Raw genomic sequence first — 16,101 nt, 5'->3', positions numbered from 1 at the left:
CAGCCCAGTTCATCTGTGGATGTCTGGAATCACTAGCGCTGTGAAGAGACCCTGGCCCGGGGTGTGACCTCTGCAGCAGAGTCCTGGCCACCAGGCTGCAGGCCGCCTGTTCTGGCTTGGGAAGGAAAGCCCTGTTTGGTAGGGGTGCTTTGAATTGTTACTTGGAACTTGAGGCATATCTCTGAGCATCTGAGTGTTGTGTTTGTTTTGTTTTGTTTATAGTGGGTTTTTTTGTTGTTTGGGTTGGTTTTTTGTTTTGTTTTTTGTTTTTTGGTGTGTTTTTTTGGTTTGTTTTGGTTTTGGTTTTTGGTTTTGCGGGGTTGGGGGGTTGGTTTGTTTGGTTTGGTTTTTTGAGATAGAGTTTCTCTGTGTAGCCTTGGCTGTCCTGGACTCACTTTGTAGACCAGGCTGGCCTCGAACTCACAGCAATCCACCTGCCTCTGCAAGTGCTGGGATTAAAGGCACGTGCCATCACACACCTGGCTGTTTATAGTGTTTTTTATTTTTACATAAAAATTTTAAACTTTTTCATTGATGTGATTTTCATATGCATCCCAATCCTACTCATTTTCTTTCTTTCTTTCATTCTTTCTTTCTCTTATTTATTTATTTATTTATTTTTGGTGTTTGTTTTGTTTTGTTTGTTTTTTTTGTTTTTTGAGACAGGATCTCTCTGTGTAGCCTTGGCCGTCCTAGATTAACTTTGTAGACCAGGCTGGCCTCGAACTCAGAGATCCGCCTGCCTCTGCCTCCCGAGTGCTGGGATTAAAGGCGTGCGCCACCACGCCCGGCTTCATTTTCTTATTCTACCATATCTAACTTTCAGCCCTTGCAGCGTTCCCCGCTAGAAAACAAACAAACGAAACCTTGCCATGGAAGCTGCAGTGTGTCATGGTGTGTCACACAGTACATACCCTTTTGTCCACACAACTTAACTTGCAGATGGTCACTGCAGTGAGTCTTTGGTCTGGTTCGAGGCCTCTGGCTTCTGCTGCACCATCAACACTGGATCCTCCCCTGGACTCCTCTGGGATACCCTGTTGTTGCCCTGTGTCATGGAGACCCTGCAGCTTTGCATCTGCAGGACCGGCCTCCTCACACGCTCCAGCAGTTCATCGATGGGATAGATGCTGGGATGCGCCACCTCAAAGCCCTGGATCTGAGCCTGCGTGGTAGCTGAGCTGGTCAGCCCGCCAGCTCTTCTGCATATCAGATATTTACACCAAGATTCGTAACAGTAGCAAAGTTACAGCTGTGAAGTAGCAATAAATAATTTTTATGGGGCTGGAGAGATGGCTCAGAGGTTAAGAGCACTGTCTGATCTTCCAGAGGTCCTGAGTTCAATTCCCAGCAGCCACATGGTGGCTCACAACCATCTATAATGAGATCTGATGCCCTCTTCTGGCGGGCAGATACACATGCAGGCAGAATGTTGTATATGTAATAAATCTTTTTTTTTTTTTGTAAATAATAATTTAGCTGGGTGTGGTGGTACACACCTTTAATCCCAGCACTCTGGAGGCAGAGGCAGGTGGATCTCTTATTTTATTTATTATTTTATGGTTGGGGGTCACCACAGCCTGAGGAACTGTATTAAAGGGCAGCAGGATTAGGGAGGTTGAGACCCACTGTGTTAGGGGAAGCCTACTGTAGTAGAGCTCCAAACTCCTGTGACAGCCTAGAGGATAGAGCCACGTGCGGAGAGCGTAGGTTTCAGCTTGGCCTGAGCAAAGCCATCTTGTGTCACAGCTACCATGATGGTCAAGTAATCCTGGTCTGCCCCTCCCACTCCACACGCATAGTTTCCCAGCATGCTATGCACAGACAACAATCAGAGTGGGATGTGGCTCTTTCTGAGCAGACCCTACTGCAGTCAGCACCAGGAATGTGTGTGCGGGCTTTGATGCTGACTCCAAATAAGCTGGTATACTCTGGCTTGGATAGATAAGAGTCGCTTTTGAGCCAGATGTGGTGGCATATGGCTTTAATCCCAGCACTTGGGAGGCAGATCTCTGAGTTCGAGGCCAGCCTGGTCTACAAAGAAAGTCCAGGACAGCCAAGCTACACAGAGAAACCCTGTCTTGAAACCCCCCCCCAAAAAAAAATTTTTTTTAAATCACTTTTGACCTGACTAATACAGAATCCCCCGGCTTCTAACCAGATTCCCAGAGACCCACTGGATTTTGACCATACCTCTGTTAGTAACAGAGTACAATAACCAAACCAAGTCACAATTCTTGATTTTATGTCTTATGAAAGTTTATTTCAAAAGAAAAAAAAAAGAAAGTTTATTTCTTTTGAGGGGTGGTAGGAGGTCCAGTACCTTGCCATTAAGCTATTTCCTTAAGTCCCTCCTTTTTATTTTATTTTATTTTATTGAAACAGGGTCTGGCCAAGTTTCCCAGCCTAGCCTCTGACTTAGAATCCTCCTCCAATTTCCCAAGTCTTTGGGATTCCAGGCATAACACCTCCTGTGAGTCAAAGTAGTACTTTATAGTATACAGAAGGTTAGAGTGAGGCACTTGCCTTCTCACACACTAGGGAGGGCTGGCCCACCCACCTGGAGAGGCAGCCAAAGCTTTGAGCACAGATGCTGGGTCTTGGTTGACCCAGCCTGGCCCTACTTAGGAGAGTTGAACTCCAGACTTCCTTTCTTAGCTACCTTGGAGTTTAATGAAAGAACACGGAGTCCAGAGAGCAAAAAGTTTGGGTGGCTCCATGTACAACTCATTCATCCAGATGTTACTGTGAACTCCCTGTGGCCAAAACAGCTGATCAACCTTCCCCAAGACCCACTTCCCCCACGTGTGTTACCGTGCTCACAGGACACTTCCTTCTCCTGCCTTGTTAATTGGGCAGGAAATTGAGCTGACTCTTTCAAACATCCAGAACCCCACCAACGGCCACCTGAAGGGTCTCGCCACATTCTCTCTGCTCTCTACAGCCTGTCCTCAGACCCTCAGCTCTCCACAGCCAGGGCGAGCCTGTCATCTGGCTTAGCTGCGTTCCCTCAGGGACAGATAACACGCTCTGTCCTTTCCCAGATCCCAGTCCCCTCTGTCTTAAACAAACAAACAAACAAACAAAAACAAAAAACAAAAACAAACTCCACCCCCAAAATAACCTGTTGTTCTTTTTACAGAGAATCCTTGTTCATTCAAACAGCTTTCAGCATAGAACATTCCAAATGTTCTGGCATGTGGCGCCACCATGCACATCCCTAATTGCAAATACCTTGTCATATTTACAAGAGTGAAGAATTTTTCATGCCTGTATCACATACATCGTGACAACCATCTCCAATGTGACTTACATTTATGTTATATTACAGTCACAAATCTTAGAATTTTTTTAACGTGCTCTTAAAAATTCAGCCTAACAGGAGGCAGAGGCAGTTGGATCACTTTGAATTTGAGGCCAGCCTGGTCTACAAAGCGAGTCCAGGACAGTCAAGACTACACAGAGAAACCCTGTCTTAGAAAAACTAAAAAAAAAAAATTCAGCCTAAACTTTTCCTTCCTAAAGACTTTGCTGTCCCCACAGTTTAGACAAGGCTTTCTGTCTCCTCTCTGTATCTTTTTTTTTTTTAATATTTGATTTAAATTTTCTTTTTTTGGTTTTTTTGGTTTTTTTTTTTTTTGGTTTTTTTTTTTTTGGAGACAGGGTTTCTCTGTGTAGCCTTGGCTGTTCTGGACTCGCTTTGTAGACCAGGCTGGCCTCGAACTCACAGCGATCTGCCTGCCTGTGCCTCCCAAGTGCTGGGATTAAAGGCGTGCGCCACCACACCCGGCTCGATTTAAGTTTTCTTAATGTATGTGCGTTAGTGTAAGGGTGTCAGATCATAGAGTTACAGACAGTTGTGAGCTGCCATGTGGGTGCTGGGAATTGAACCCGGGTCCTTTGCAAGAACAGGCAGTGCTTTTAACCACTGAGCCATTGCTCCAGCCCCCTCCCTGCATCTTTTGCCTGGGCTCACTTCATACCAGCCAAGTCCTGGTCCCAGTGAATCAATGCTCTGTCTAAGAAGTAGACATTGCTGAAGCCAAGCCTTCTGTTTACAGACCAGCAAACTACATTCCTTTAGCCTTAGGTGGAATCGAGGAAACAATTCAAGTTAGGAAAGAAGTAAGGCTTTCCACTCGGGAGGCAGAGGCAGGCGGATCTCTGTGAGTTCGAGGCCAGCCTGGTCTACAAAAAGTGAGTCCAGGATGGCCAAGGCTACACAGAGAAACCCTGTCTCGAAAAAACCAAAAAAAAAAAAAAGAAGTAAGGCTTTCAAAATAACATGGGGAACTTGAACAAATTTTTAGTAAAACCACAAGGCTAAAAACTACATGTATTTTTTTTAAACTAGGAAAATTTTTACTTATATATATATTTTGTGTGTGTGTGTGTGTGTGTGTGTGTGTGTGTGTGTATTTGCTTCGGAGGAGGGATTTTCTGACAGGCTCTCAGGAGGCTGTCAGTTGGAGGCCAGCCTACTCTGTATACTGAATTCAGGCTAGTCAAAGCTACATAGTGAGACCCTAATGCAAAAACAAAACAAAACAACAACAGCAAAGTAGGAATAAAAGAGAGAGAAAGCAACACAGCACAAAGCTTTTCCTGCACGTAGCACAATGTGCCACACTTAGAGAAACAGAAGGAGAGCGCTTGGTTACTGACCAGACCAAAGCCAAACACTAAATGTTATACGGTGACACACATGATATTGACTGTACCAAATGCCATGGCTCCGAGTCATCAGGGGATCATGACTCATAGTGTCTCCACCAGAGTGTTCATTAGCCTGGCTGGGTTTCTTCCAGTTTGTGATGGGATAGCAACAGTCACTTTCCCCCTCAACAACACTTCAAGCTTAAAAAACCCTACATATATTGGTCAGGCTCAGGCGATAATCAAATGCCTGCACTGTATCCCCCAAATACAAACTATGAACTAAAGGTCACGGCTAAATTCTTTCTTACAATGTCCTTCCTGGCCAGAATTGCAGTAGCCATTCAAGAACCTAGGTGAAGAGCTGGGCACCGTGGCGCATGTCTGTTCCCAGCAGTTGGGAGGCAGAGGCAGGCGATGTCTGTGAGTTCGAGGCCAGCCTGTTCTACAAAGAGAGTTCCAAGACAGCCAAGGCTACACAGAGAAACCCTGTCTCAAAAAACCAAAGAAGAGGAGGAGAGAAGGAGGAGACGGGGAAGACAAAACAACTAGATGAGGGTGTACTCATTACTTGACTGGCCAGATCAGACAAATGACTGCTGCCCCTTTTACAGAGTAAAGCTCTAATCCAGACTCTTTTTAACTTTATTTTCAACTATGGTGAAAATTTAAGGTGATTTTTAAAGCAGACTGCCATTTAGTAATATTTGTTCATGGGCTTTTTGTTTTTTTAGGGTTTTGTTGTTGTTGTTGTTTTGCTTTTCGGGACAGGGTTTCTCTTTGTAGCCTTGGCTGTCCTGGACTCACTTGGTAGACCGGGCTGGCCTCGAACTCACAGACATCGCCTGCCTCTGCCTCCCAACTGCTGGACTCACTTTGTAGACCAGGCTGGCCTCGAACTCACAGCGATCCGCCTACCTTTGCCTCCCGAGTGCTGGGATTAAAGGCGTGCGCCACCACGCCTGGCTGAGATATTTTTTTAATCTACGGAGATATTTTTCAAATCATACAAAAGCCCCTAAGCTTGGAAACACACCCCTCCCCCCAGTTAGGCTTTTCTAGGCATTAGGTGGACCCACTACTTTGTAAATCTAAACCTACTGACGAGTAACTTCCTCTCACTCAGTCATTTGACAATCAAAGTCTCTCTCTCCCCCGCTCCCTCCCTCTTTCCTTTTGAGTCAGTTCTCAGTGCATTGCCCAGGCTGGCATTGAACTCTGAGGCTCAAGCAACACCTCTGAGTTATTGAGAATACAGGTATGCACTGCCCCACCAGCTGTCTAGGTTGGGAAGAAAAAAAAATTTTTAAATGTAATCAAGTTTATTCTAGCAAAGTAAAACAAAACAGCTAAAGCTGATGAACCAGGACTCGAACACCCAGAAGCACAGGAAAGGCCTAAGACCCTCACCCAAGTGTAACTGGGCTTGTTAAGGTCAGAGCCTGGGCTGAGAAGCCGCAACAAGCTACACTCAGCCCCTGGCCCTCAACAGGTTGAATAAAGAGACAAGAAGCATTGAAACCCAGATAATTCAATATAGTTGCATTCCATTATAAATCGGGAGGCTCAGTGCCCCCTGCCCCCCATGTCCATCTTTGAGGTCCTGACATGAAATTTAGGTTTAAATAGCGGGCAAAGGGACTCTCAGAACTGTGAAATCTCTTTCCAGGAGGCAAGCTCCTCCGCTGGCTGCACCAGGCTTAGATCTTAGAAGAGACCATAATGCTGTTGTTTTACTATACCAGTGTAATTCCTAACTATAGTCTAAAAGTTATTTTTATGCCCCAAGGTAAGAGTAGCTCTTACGTTTCATCAAAGAAGGTTTGTTTTGTTTTTTGTTTGTTTGTTTTGTAGCTAATGGAGACTATTACAGAAAACCACAACAGGCCATGATGCAGAGATCAATAGATCGTGTGAAGCCCAATCCCAACTGATGCATCCACAACACACCTCGTGCACTTAAGGCTCAGGGAACATTCTGGAGGTCAGGGATAGAAGACTATAAGGGATAGAAGACCAGGGACTCTGATGCAAGACTGTGGCTCCTAGAAATGACAAGGAAACTACACCTATGGTATTTCAACAATATGGCTGCCTAAACAAGACCTTAACAGTGATAATATCAATAGACATGATAACTCAGAAGAGGGAAATCCTGTCAGAGGTCCCACCCCCTAGCCAAAGAGTTATATAGGCATCTAACGACTGCTAAGCCACCTAACTGGTTGTCTTGAACTGGTTGTTCAAGACAAAATGACCAGCCCTAAAAATCATATACATACAAGCCACATTAAATGGACTCAGTGGTTTGTATTTATGTGTTTATGCATTTGCACATATGTAATAATATTAACAAAAAAAATAGGCCATCAATTTGAAAGGGAGTGAAGGGGTGACATAGAAGGAATTGTAGGGGGGCTGGAGAGATAGCTCAGAGGTTTAGAGCACTGCCTGCTTTTCCAAAGGTCCTGAGTTCAATCCCCAGCAACCACATGGTGACTCGCAACCATCTATAATGAGATCTGGTGCCCTCTTCTGGTGTGCAGGTATATATGCAAGCAGAAAACTATATATAATAAATTAATTAATTAATTAAAAAAAAAAGGGGTTGTAGGAAGGGGATATGGGAGGAGTTAGAGGAAGGATTAGGGAGGAGGGAAATTATTTTAAAATTAATTTTTGTAAAGATTTATTTATTATTAATATAGTGTTCTGCCTGCATGTACACCTGCAGGCCAGAAGACAGCACCAGCGCTCACTATAGATGGTTGTGAGCCACCATGTGGTTGCTGGGAGTTGAACTCAGAATGTTTGCAAGAGCAGCCAGTGCTCTTAACCTCTGAGGTTATCTCTCCAGCCCAAAATTAATTTTTTTTTATTAAAAGAAATTAAGGGAAACACGGAGGCTGAGTGTGGTACCTGCTTTTATATTTATTTATTTATTTGCTTATTTATTTTATTTTATTTTTGTATTTTTGTATTTTCTTGGGGTGGCATTGGTGGGTTTCAAGACAGGGTTTCTCTGTGTAGCCTTGACTGTCCTGGACTTGCTCTGTAGACCAGGCTAGCCTTGAACTCATGGAGATCCACCTGCCTCTGCCTCCCTGAGTGTTGGGATTAAAGACCTGTGCCACTACACCTATTTTTTATTTATTTATTTATTTTTATTTTTGTATTTTTCAAGACAGAGCTTCTCTGTGTAGCCCTGGGTGTCCTGGAACTCTCTCTGTAGACCAGCAGTGGTGGTACATGCTTTTAATACCAGGGCTTGTGGGTAGGAGGGCAGGATCAAAGGATCTCTTTGACTCCAGGCCAGCCAGAGCAATAGCAAAAACAAAATGGTGTTGGGCTGGGAGACGGCTCAGTTGGGACAGTGGTCAAGCGCTCACCACTTAAGCTTGACAACCTAAGCTCACACACACCCACATTTATAAAGAGCTAGACATGGCAGGAGCATTTCTTTTTACACTTTATTTATTTTTTTGTGTCTGCACATTGTTGCCTGTGTGCGTGGGTGGGAAAATGTGCCGTGGCCCTTGTGTAGAGGTCAGAGGGCAATTTGGGGTCAACAAGATGCCTCAGTAAGTAAAAGGTGCCAAGTCTGAGGACGTGAAGTCCATCCAACATCCCAAGAACCAAGAAGAGAACCAACTCCTGCAGGTGGTCCCCCCTCCCTTCCTCTCTCTTACACACACACACAGACACACACACACAGACACACACACACACAAACATAATAAAACATTTAACCTTTACTCTTATAAGCCACACTCTGAACAATGTCTCGGGGAAGATTTGGCTTTGTTTTTCTTCAGTCTTCAGAGCTGTAACTTGAGAGTCCTAATTAAGGCCCATGCTTGTCCCCCTGGGTGTGGGCTCCCTCTCTCTCCTTCCCTCAGCACCTTACTTTCTAATTAACCCCTGCTTAAGATCTATATTAAAAGTCTCCGTGTGCCACCATGCCCAGCTCCATCCTGGAATTTTTTTTCTGTGGTGAAACCACACGGCGTTTTATGTGAGTGGAGGCCCTGAAGGGAGGAGGAGCCCTTCACATGCCTGAGCTGAGCCTGTGTCCCAATCTAGGCTGATAGGGTGACTCAGCAAGTCCAGATAGTGACCTCTGCCTCTCAAAGGGACTAACCCCCTCAGGAGAAGACATGTCCAGACATGTCCATCGCAGGCTTTCTCAGGGGAAAAATGGAAGTGCTGAGATGGTGGCTGAATAAACTGCCAACTGGCATGTACAGTCAGACTACAGTTACGGTGCTACACATTACAAGACTGCGACAAGGTCAGGCATGGTGCTGGACGCCTTAAATCCCAGCACCTGAGAGGCAGAAGCTGCCAGAGCTCCGTGAGCTTAAGGCCTGCCTTGTCCACATAGCAAGTGTCAGCACATAAGCAGCTTCACAAGCCTGCCTTTAGGTTGTTTAGCAATCTCTGACGTCATCACCAGGGGCTCGGGATAAAAAACACAAACCAGCCACATGTCGCTCTCTTACTTTGCCTCTCTTACTCTCTCTCTCCCCGCCTAGGGAGCTCCCTTCCTTCTCTCCCCATGCTTCTACAATAAATCTTATACCGTGTATGTTGTGTGACGCATATTTAACATTGGTGGCCTGTCCAAGACAGTCAGAGCTACATTGTAGAGAGAAAGAGAGAGTCAGGCCACCTAACAAACAAACCAAAATGAGACAAGTCTATACCAACCTCAATAGCTAGCAAGCATCCCATTGGAGAAACCACTATAAAATTGTATTTATGTAAAAAGAAAACAAACTGCCAATGCAGAATGAAGCGACAGCAGGACCACATAATGGGAAGTGTATTTGTTTTTGTCTCTGTTTCATGTCACAGAGTAGCTAAAATCCTCGGAAACTCTAGAGTGGTGGCAGTGGTTTTCCCTCTTTATAGTGAGCCCTCTTCGATGACACTTGAGTTCATAATAAGGAAAAGGGACTTAGGCTGGGACCCAAAAATAGCTCAGGATTGGGTCCTGGCACCTGGAAGATAAAGTAAGTAAGGATTAGAGTCTGACCCCAAGCCCAGCTCCCGGGAGAGGTTGATTAAGCCAAGGCTACAATGAGAAATCCTGTCTCTAAAACAAAAAACAAAAATTCGTTCAATGAATCATTGATTAATTAAGCAACAGTTTGGGAACTGAGCAGGTTCAGAGGAGGCCCGGCACAAGCCAGAACGGGAATCCAAAGGCATGGCCCAAACCAGCCCAGAGAGAACATCCCGCTGTCTGCAGGGTCCTGCTGGCACTGTTCCAGAACCTCGCTTACAACACTCCCACCCCAAACCCAGGAAAGGCTTCTGTAAGATCTTGGCTTTCCTGTTATTAGCACCCAGTCTAAGGGTGACTTGTCCTTCCTTGTCCTAGCTGCCTTAGAACTGGGAAAGCAAATGTGTGGACTATTGCTTTAGTGGGGGGCGGAGACAGCGCTGGCTCCCACTAGTGCATGCAAAACCAATGCTTTAGGTATGGGGCAAGGGGCGCGAGGGCGCCTGCTCTCATGTACCTTACTATCCCTACTCTTGTTTAGAAGCACAATATTTGGGTCACAAAGCCAAGCTGGCCTGGAACCCCTAGATTCAAGCAATCCTTCTGCTTCAGTGTTGTGCTAGCTTTGTCTTGGGAGGTAGGTGACAAGTCAGGGTACCAATGACAGAGCAAAGTACAGTTCCACCTGTTAGGACATAGGCCTGCATTTCAGGCCAGATCGCATAACCTGAGTTAGGCCACGCCTCCCCGCAGCTTTCTCCAGGCCAGAGTTAGGAGGCTGTCTGCCTGGGGCCTAAGAGCAGATTGTGATTGATGGTCTAGCTACACCTGGCTTCTGCATTCTCTTTGTTTTATACACAATGTGAACTACATCTTGTGCTGTGGACCTAACTCCCTGCCACCACTAAAAGGTTATTTAAAAACCAGATCTTTCCTTTGTTCTGGGCCTTGGGCAGAGACTCCCGGGTGTGTGGAGGTGGGGCTGTTGGAAAAGTGCTCTGAAGAGGATCCTCAGATCTTCTCTTACCCTTTCATGGCATGGTCTCTCTCTCTCTCTCTCTCTCTCTCTCTCTCTCTCTCTCTCTCTCTCTCTCTCTCTCTCTCACCCCTTTAATCCCAGCTCTTGGGAGACAGAGGCAGGCGGATCTCTGTGAGTTCCAGGCCAGCATGGTCAACAGACTGAGTTCTAGGACAGCTAGAACTGTTAAAGAGAAACTCTGTCTTGAAAAAACAAAACAAAACAAAACAAAACAAGAACAATGTAGGTAAAGTTAGTTTGTAGAAGGAAACAGCCATGTTTGAAAATGAAGTCTAAGGCTGGAGAGGTGATGGTTAAGAACACTGGCTGTTCTAAAGGTCCTGAGTTCAATTCCCAGCAACCCTATGGTGGCTCATAACCATCTATAATGAGATCTGGTGCCCTCTTCTGGTGTTTAGGCAAATATGCAGGCAGAACACTGTATACATAATAAATAATTTTTTTAAAAAAAAAGAAAAGAAAATGAAGTCTAATTGAGGGGCAGACAAGTGACAAATCAGACAAATATTTGAAATGAGAGAGAGAGAGAGAGAGAGAGAGAGAGAGAGAGAGAGGGAGAATGAAATACTGGGAGAGTTTTACAGAGGGGTTAAAGAGAGAACAAGCTAGATACAGGTGGAGACAGAAGGAGCCAGAGAATGAGAAGGAGCCAGAAGATTAGAACAGATTGCTTGAGATAGTTTGAGGCCAAGCAGAGCAATTCAGTCAGAAGCTGAGGGAGAAGCCAGACTGAATCAGTCAGTTTGGAGCGGTGTTCCGGAAGTTTTGGTTTATGATATGTAAACCTGTTTTTGTTTGCATCCCAGGTGCGGCACATGGGGGCTGCTCCAGTTTGTCCACAGCTGCTAACTGCCTCATGAGAGGGCCTGTGATCTTTGTCAGCTGTGAAATACCTCGTGCGGGGGCGTGGTCTTAGCCAGTGAGAATAAGTACCGAACCCAGCGAGAGACTGAGGACTTCGAGAAAGAAGGTGTTTCCCCTGCTGCTCTTGGTGCTGTTGATGGAGTGTGACAAGAAGTTGGAGATGTCCTGTGCCAAGGATTGGATTTTCCCCCAAGGAATCCCATGACCCTGAACAGTAGGGAAGCAGCTAAGGAAAACTAAGCCCCTTCTCCCCACTAACCATCTTTCCTATCTGGTGTCGGGGTGTTAGAAGGGCCTGGGGTGGAAAAGAGAGAAAGAGATTTAAGAAACCAAAATAAAAATAGATTAAAAAAAAAATCTGCCTACAATTGGCGCCCAGATGTAGGGCTTGGAATAATGGAAAACCTGGGTTTTAATACCGTAGAGGAGACAGCAGGGTGTGGAGAATGAATATGCTGTTCCAGGATATGAGCAAAAGGTTCACTGTGGCTTCCGTCACTGGTTCTCTCCGGCTTCTCTCCCGGAGGGCAGTCTCTGGTTTCGCTTCATTGTCTTCCTGCAGTCTGTTTTTAAAAAGGTTGGGAGAACGGTTGAACAATTGGGAAAGTTGAGAGTGGGTGAAACAGAAAAACCAAAAGTGTCACTCAATTCTCTCCTTTTGGAAAGGATTGCGGAGTTGGCTGCGCTATTAGAGTTTGCGGAGAGGCTGGAGCGCTTGGAAAGCAGGAAGGTGCGGGAGAACAACCCGTACCTGACAGCCAGAGTTTCCCACAATTGCAGCCCTGCCCTGCTCTGTGCTCCTTTTGTGTTAAGTTCTCACAGCTCCTGGGTGGGCTGGGAAGCCAGGAGGCGCAGAAGGCCTTACAGGACAAACGGGTTAAAGAGGAAAAACCTGTTTCAAGAAAAAAAAGGTTAACCTTGAATAGACTGAGCAGCCTCTGGTTACACGAGATTACCACTGTTAACTTTCCCGGTAGCTACTGAAATTCTCAGTGCTTTGATTGTGGTAAATTCGGTCATTTGAAAAGAAGTTGTGACCAAACCATTAAAAGCCCCAGAGCTCAAAATGGCCTGTGCGTCAAGTCTGAGAAATAAGGTATATTCCGCCAGAGAAACAAATGACTGTTGCTGGTAATACTGGGTTGTTGGCAAGAATTTTTTTTTTTTTTTTAGGTTTGTAAATGCTGTGATAAAAGGGATATCTGACTAGTGAACTAATGTCCAAGAGACACGAGGTGCAGCTTTGGAGTCCTGGCTCGAAGCTCAGCAGCAAAAAATATGAGCCGTTCCAGATTAGAGCAGCAGAGAATTATCAGGTTATAAAAAGTGTTTGCGTTGATAATCTCCTTTTAAGAAAAAACAGAGAAGGCCAGGTACACCTGTAATCCCAGCACTCGGGAGGCAGAGGCAGGTGGATCGCTGTGAGTTCGAGGCCAACCTGGTCTACAAAGGGAGTCCAGGACACGGCTGCACAGAGAAACCCTGTCTGGGGGGTGGGGAACGGTACCTTTTTGTAAATCTTGGAAGAGAAAGGTCATAGTCAGGTATCTGGTTGCCTGTGGGTGGCAGGGGAGGCGAAGGATGGTCTCCCCAGTGAGAACTGTGTGACTTCAAGGATGGGGGGAGGGGAGTGGGAGGAAGAGAGCACATGTGGCTAAAGTGTTGCTATTACACAGGTTGGGGTGTGTGTTACCACCTGTAGCCCTCTGACGTCCTGGAGTCTGGGAGCCTGAGCCTAAAAACTTGCTTGGGGAATTGAGAATGGCCTCTGCCCTCTCTTGTAATCCCACCTCCCAGGCGTCTGTTAGGGAGCTAGAGATTACCATCTCCTCCACAGCAGCTGGGCATGGCCTGATGTGCCCTTCCCCGCCCTGCCCCTTCCCCCTTCCCCCTTCCCCCTTCCCCACCCCTCCCCCCTTAGGTCAACTTCTCATTTGCCACCGTCCATCCTTGGGAAGTATTGATTCTGTGACTCTCTGGCCTGGGGTTGCCTTCCTAATTGTTCCTTTGTCATTCTTGTTTTGTTTTGTTTTTCGAGACAGGGTCTCTCTGTGTAGCCTTGGCTGTCCTGGACTCGCTTTGTAGACCAGGCTGGCCTCGAACTCACAGACATCCACCTGCCTCTGCCTCCCCAGTGCTGGGATTAAAGGTGTGCGCCACCACCGCCGCAGCCATTTAGTTATTCTTTTGCTGTCTGAAGCTCTGCCTCCAGTTCCTGAAGTTTCTACTCGTGAGTGGTCTGTGATGTCTCCTCACTCCATACTTTACAACAAGTCAACTTTTTGCTCCTTCTGGTTTTACTGATGTTAATAGTATCATTCTTTTCTGTGGCTAGGATCCATTACTGTAGACTCCGCCTTTTCCAAGCCTACTTTATTTGGGGTTCTTTAAATGTTTATACCTCTCTTCCAACCCATCTACCCTAGATAGGAGAGAAAGGAGGATTATGGGAACAGGAGAAGTAGACCTTGTTGGATTCAGTTCCTGGGAGTGATTCCCCTGGTGGAGTGGGCAGGATTTCAGGAGACCAGCAAAGTTGCTGCTGGAACCTGGAACAGCAGCCGAAGCCTGGAGCCTCGAAGCCTTCGCTGGAGCGTCTGGAAGTGGAGTGATGAATGAACAGCCAAACAATACCAAGACCCAAAAGCCCAGCCTCCTGGTTTGGCCTCACACATATCTATCTATCTATTTTCAGAATCTGTACTAGGATGTTTTTCAGCTGGCAAAAACCAAGCGCCCCACCCCGCCCCTCCTCACCCCAAAGTGGTTCGACTTCTAAGTGGATAAACATCACCTGTTCTCTCAGAGGTCCGTTCCCCATCACACACTTAGGATCAAAACAAAAACATGCCTACATCCACTACATATTACAGGAAGGCTATTGAGTATGTTCACCTCTCAGCCTATGGTGCTGCTACTTGGTAGTTTGTGTGAGTTCTGTGGGGGAGGGGGCTAAATGTTTTTCCTTTTCACTCAGAAGACTCAAATAGTGGGTAGACTGAAATCTGAAACTGCAAGCGACTTCCTTTTGTACATAAGCATGGGAACCTCACAAAATGTTAAGACTTACAGGGTTCAGCAACTGAACTTGTCTAATATCCTGAACTACAGAGAGAGGGGGGGCTTCTGGAAGCAGGTGGCTGTCAGGTGAGGGCGAGGGGACAGATGCTGTGCAGACAAAGGCTCTGGAATGTTAGCCCTGCCCTCAGAAGGTGGTGCCTGCCTGTGGCAGTCTCAGTATGAGCACTGTCAGTCTCTAGAACTGTGAAATGACCTCACATCTTTAGGCAGACATGTCCCGGCAAGTGCCACTGCCTGTTGTCTGCCATACACTAACAGATAGATGTACATTATGAGGGGGATGATTTTCAGGGTGATAAGTGTCCGCCCTCTATCTTAAAATATGACATGAAATCTGTTTCAGGGAGGCACATTTTGGTGTACCCTTGTATACACCATAAACATCGAGTACCAAGTCCTTGAAAGACCGGATTGAAAAGACTGAACCTAGGAATTTACACGCTAAATAAGCGCGCTAGCCATACCCATGGTAATTACTAGCAACCCTTTGATGGGGATTAAACCCCCCTCCTCACAGTATTTTGTTTTGGGATGTATTTTTGATATATAGCCAAGGCTGATCTGGTGGTTTTGTGTGGTTTTTTTTTTTTTGGTTTTTTTCGAGACAGGGTTTCTCTGTGTAGCCTTGGCCATCCTGGACTCACTTGGTAGACCAGGCTGGCCTCGAACTCACAGCGATCCGCCTGCCTCTGCCTCCCGAGTGCTGGATTAAAGGCGTGCGCCACCACGCCCGGCTGGTTTTGTGTTTTTAAGATTGATTTGTTCCGGCCGGGCGTGGTGGCGCACGCCTTTAATCCCAGCACTCGGGAGGCAGAGGTGGGCGGATCGCTGTGAGTTTGAGGCCAGCCTGGTCTACAAAGTGAGTCCAGGACAGCCAAGGCTACAGAGAGACCCTGTCTCGAAAAACCAAAAAAAAAAAAAAAAAGATTTGTTTTATGTATCTAAGCATCCTATTTGCATGTACACCTGCAGGCCAGAAGAGGGCATCAGATCACATTCTAGGTGGTTGTGAGACACCATGTGGTTGCCAGGCATTGAGCTCAGGACCTCTGGAGGAGCAGACAATGATGCAGCCCTGATCTCTGTTCTTTATTTGCCTTGGGCTGATCTTGAACTTGAGATCTTCTTGCCTCAGTCTCTTGAATGCTGGGATTCACTCTTGGGCCCAGAATTTATTTTCCTGAGACAGAGTTGCTCTCTCTAGCCTCGGTTGTCCTGGACTTGCTTTGTAGACCAGGCTGGCCTCGAACTCACAGCGATATCCACCTGGTTTTGCCTCCCGAGTGCTGGGATTAATGGCGTGCACCACCAACCCCAGCCTGGGCCCAGAATTTTATGTTTATATCTTTTCCTTATTCTTTCTTTCTCCCTCCCTTCCATCGTCTATCCATTTTACTATATAACCAGGGGTGGCCTCATACACAAGGTCAAACTCCCTCTCAGACGGCTGAAT

At 46.2% G+C, this 16,101-nt stretch overlaps 1 long non-coding RNA gene across 1 annotated transcript; it reads left to right on the top strand.

Annotated features, from left to right (window-relative positions):
* Nucleotides 1-10,074: 10,074 nt before the first annotated feature.
* On the top strand, nt 10,075-12,833 carry LOC311584827. Its single transcript, XR_014775012.1, has 3 exons — nt 10,075-10,575; nt 11,510-12,663; nt 12,741-12,833. It is a non-coding gene; the product is annotated as an uncharacterized lncRNA (long non-coding RNA).
* Nucleotides 12,834-16,101: the final 3,268 nt, after the last annotated feature.

This window comes from Acomys minous, assembly GCF_964271855.1.
Source record: "Acomys minous genome assembly, chromosome: 15".
In the NCBI taxonomy this organism is placed as follows: domain Eukaryota; kingdom Metazoa; phylum Chordata; class Mammalia; order Rodentia; family Muridae; genus Acomys; species Acomys minous.
This window is presented reverse-complemented; position numbering and strand designations above follow the sequence as displayed.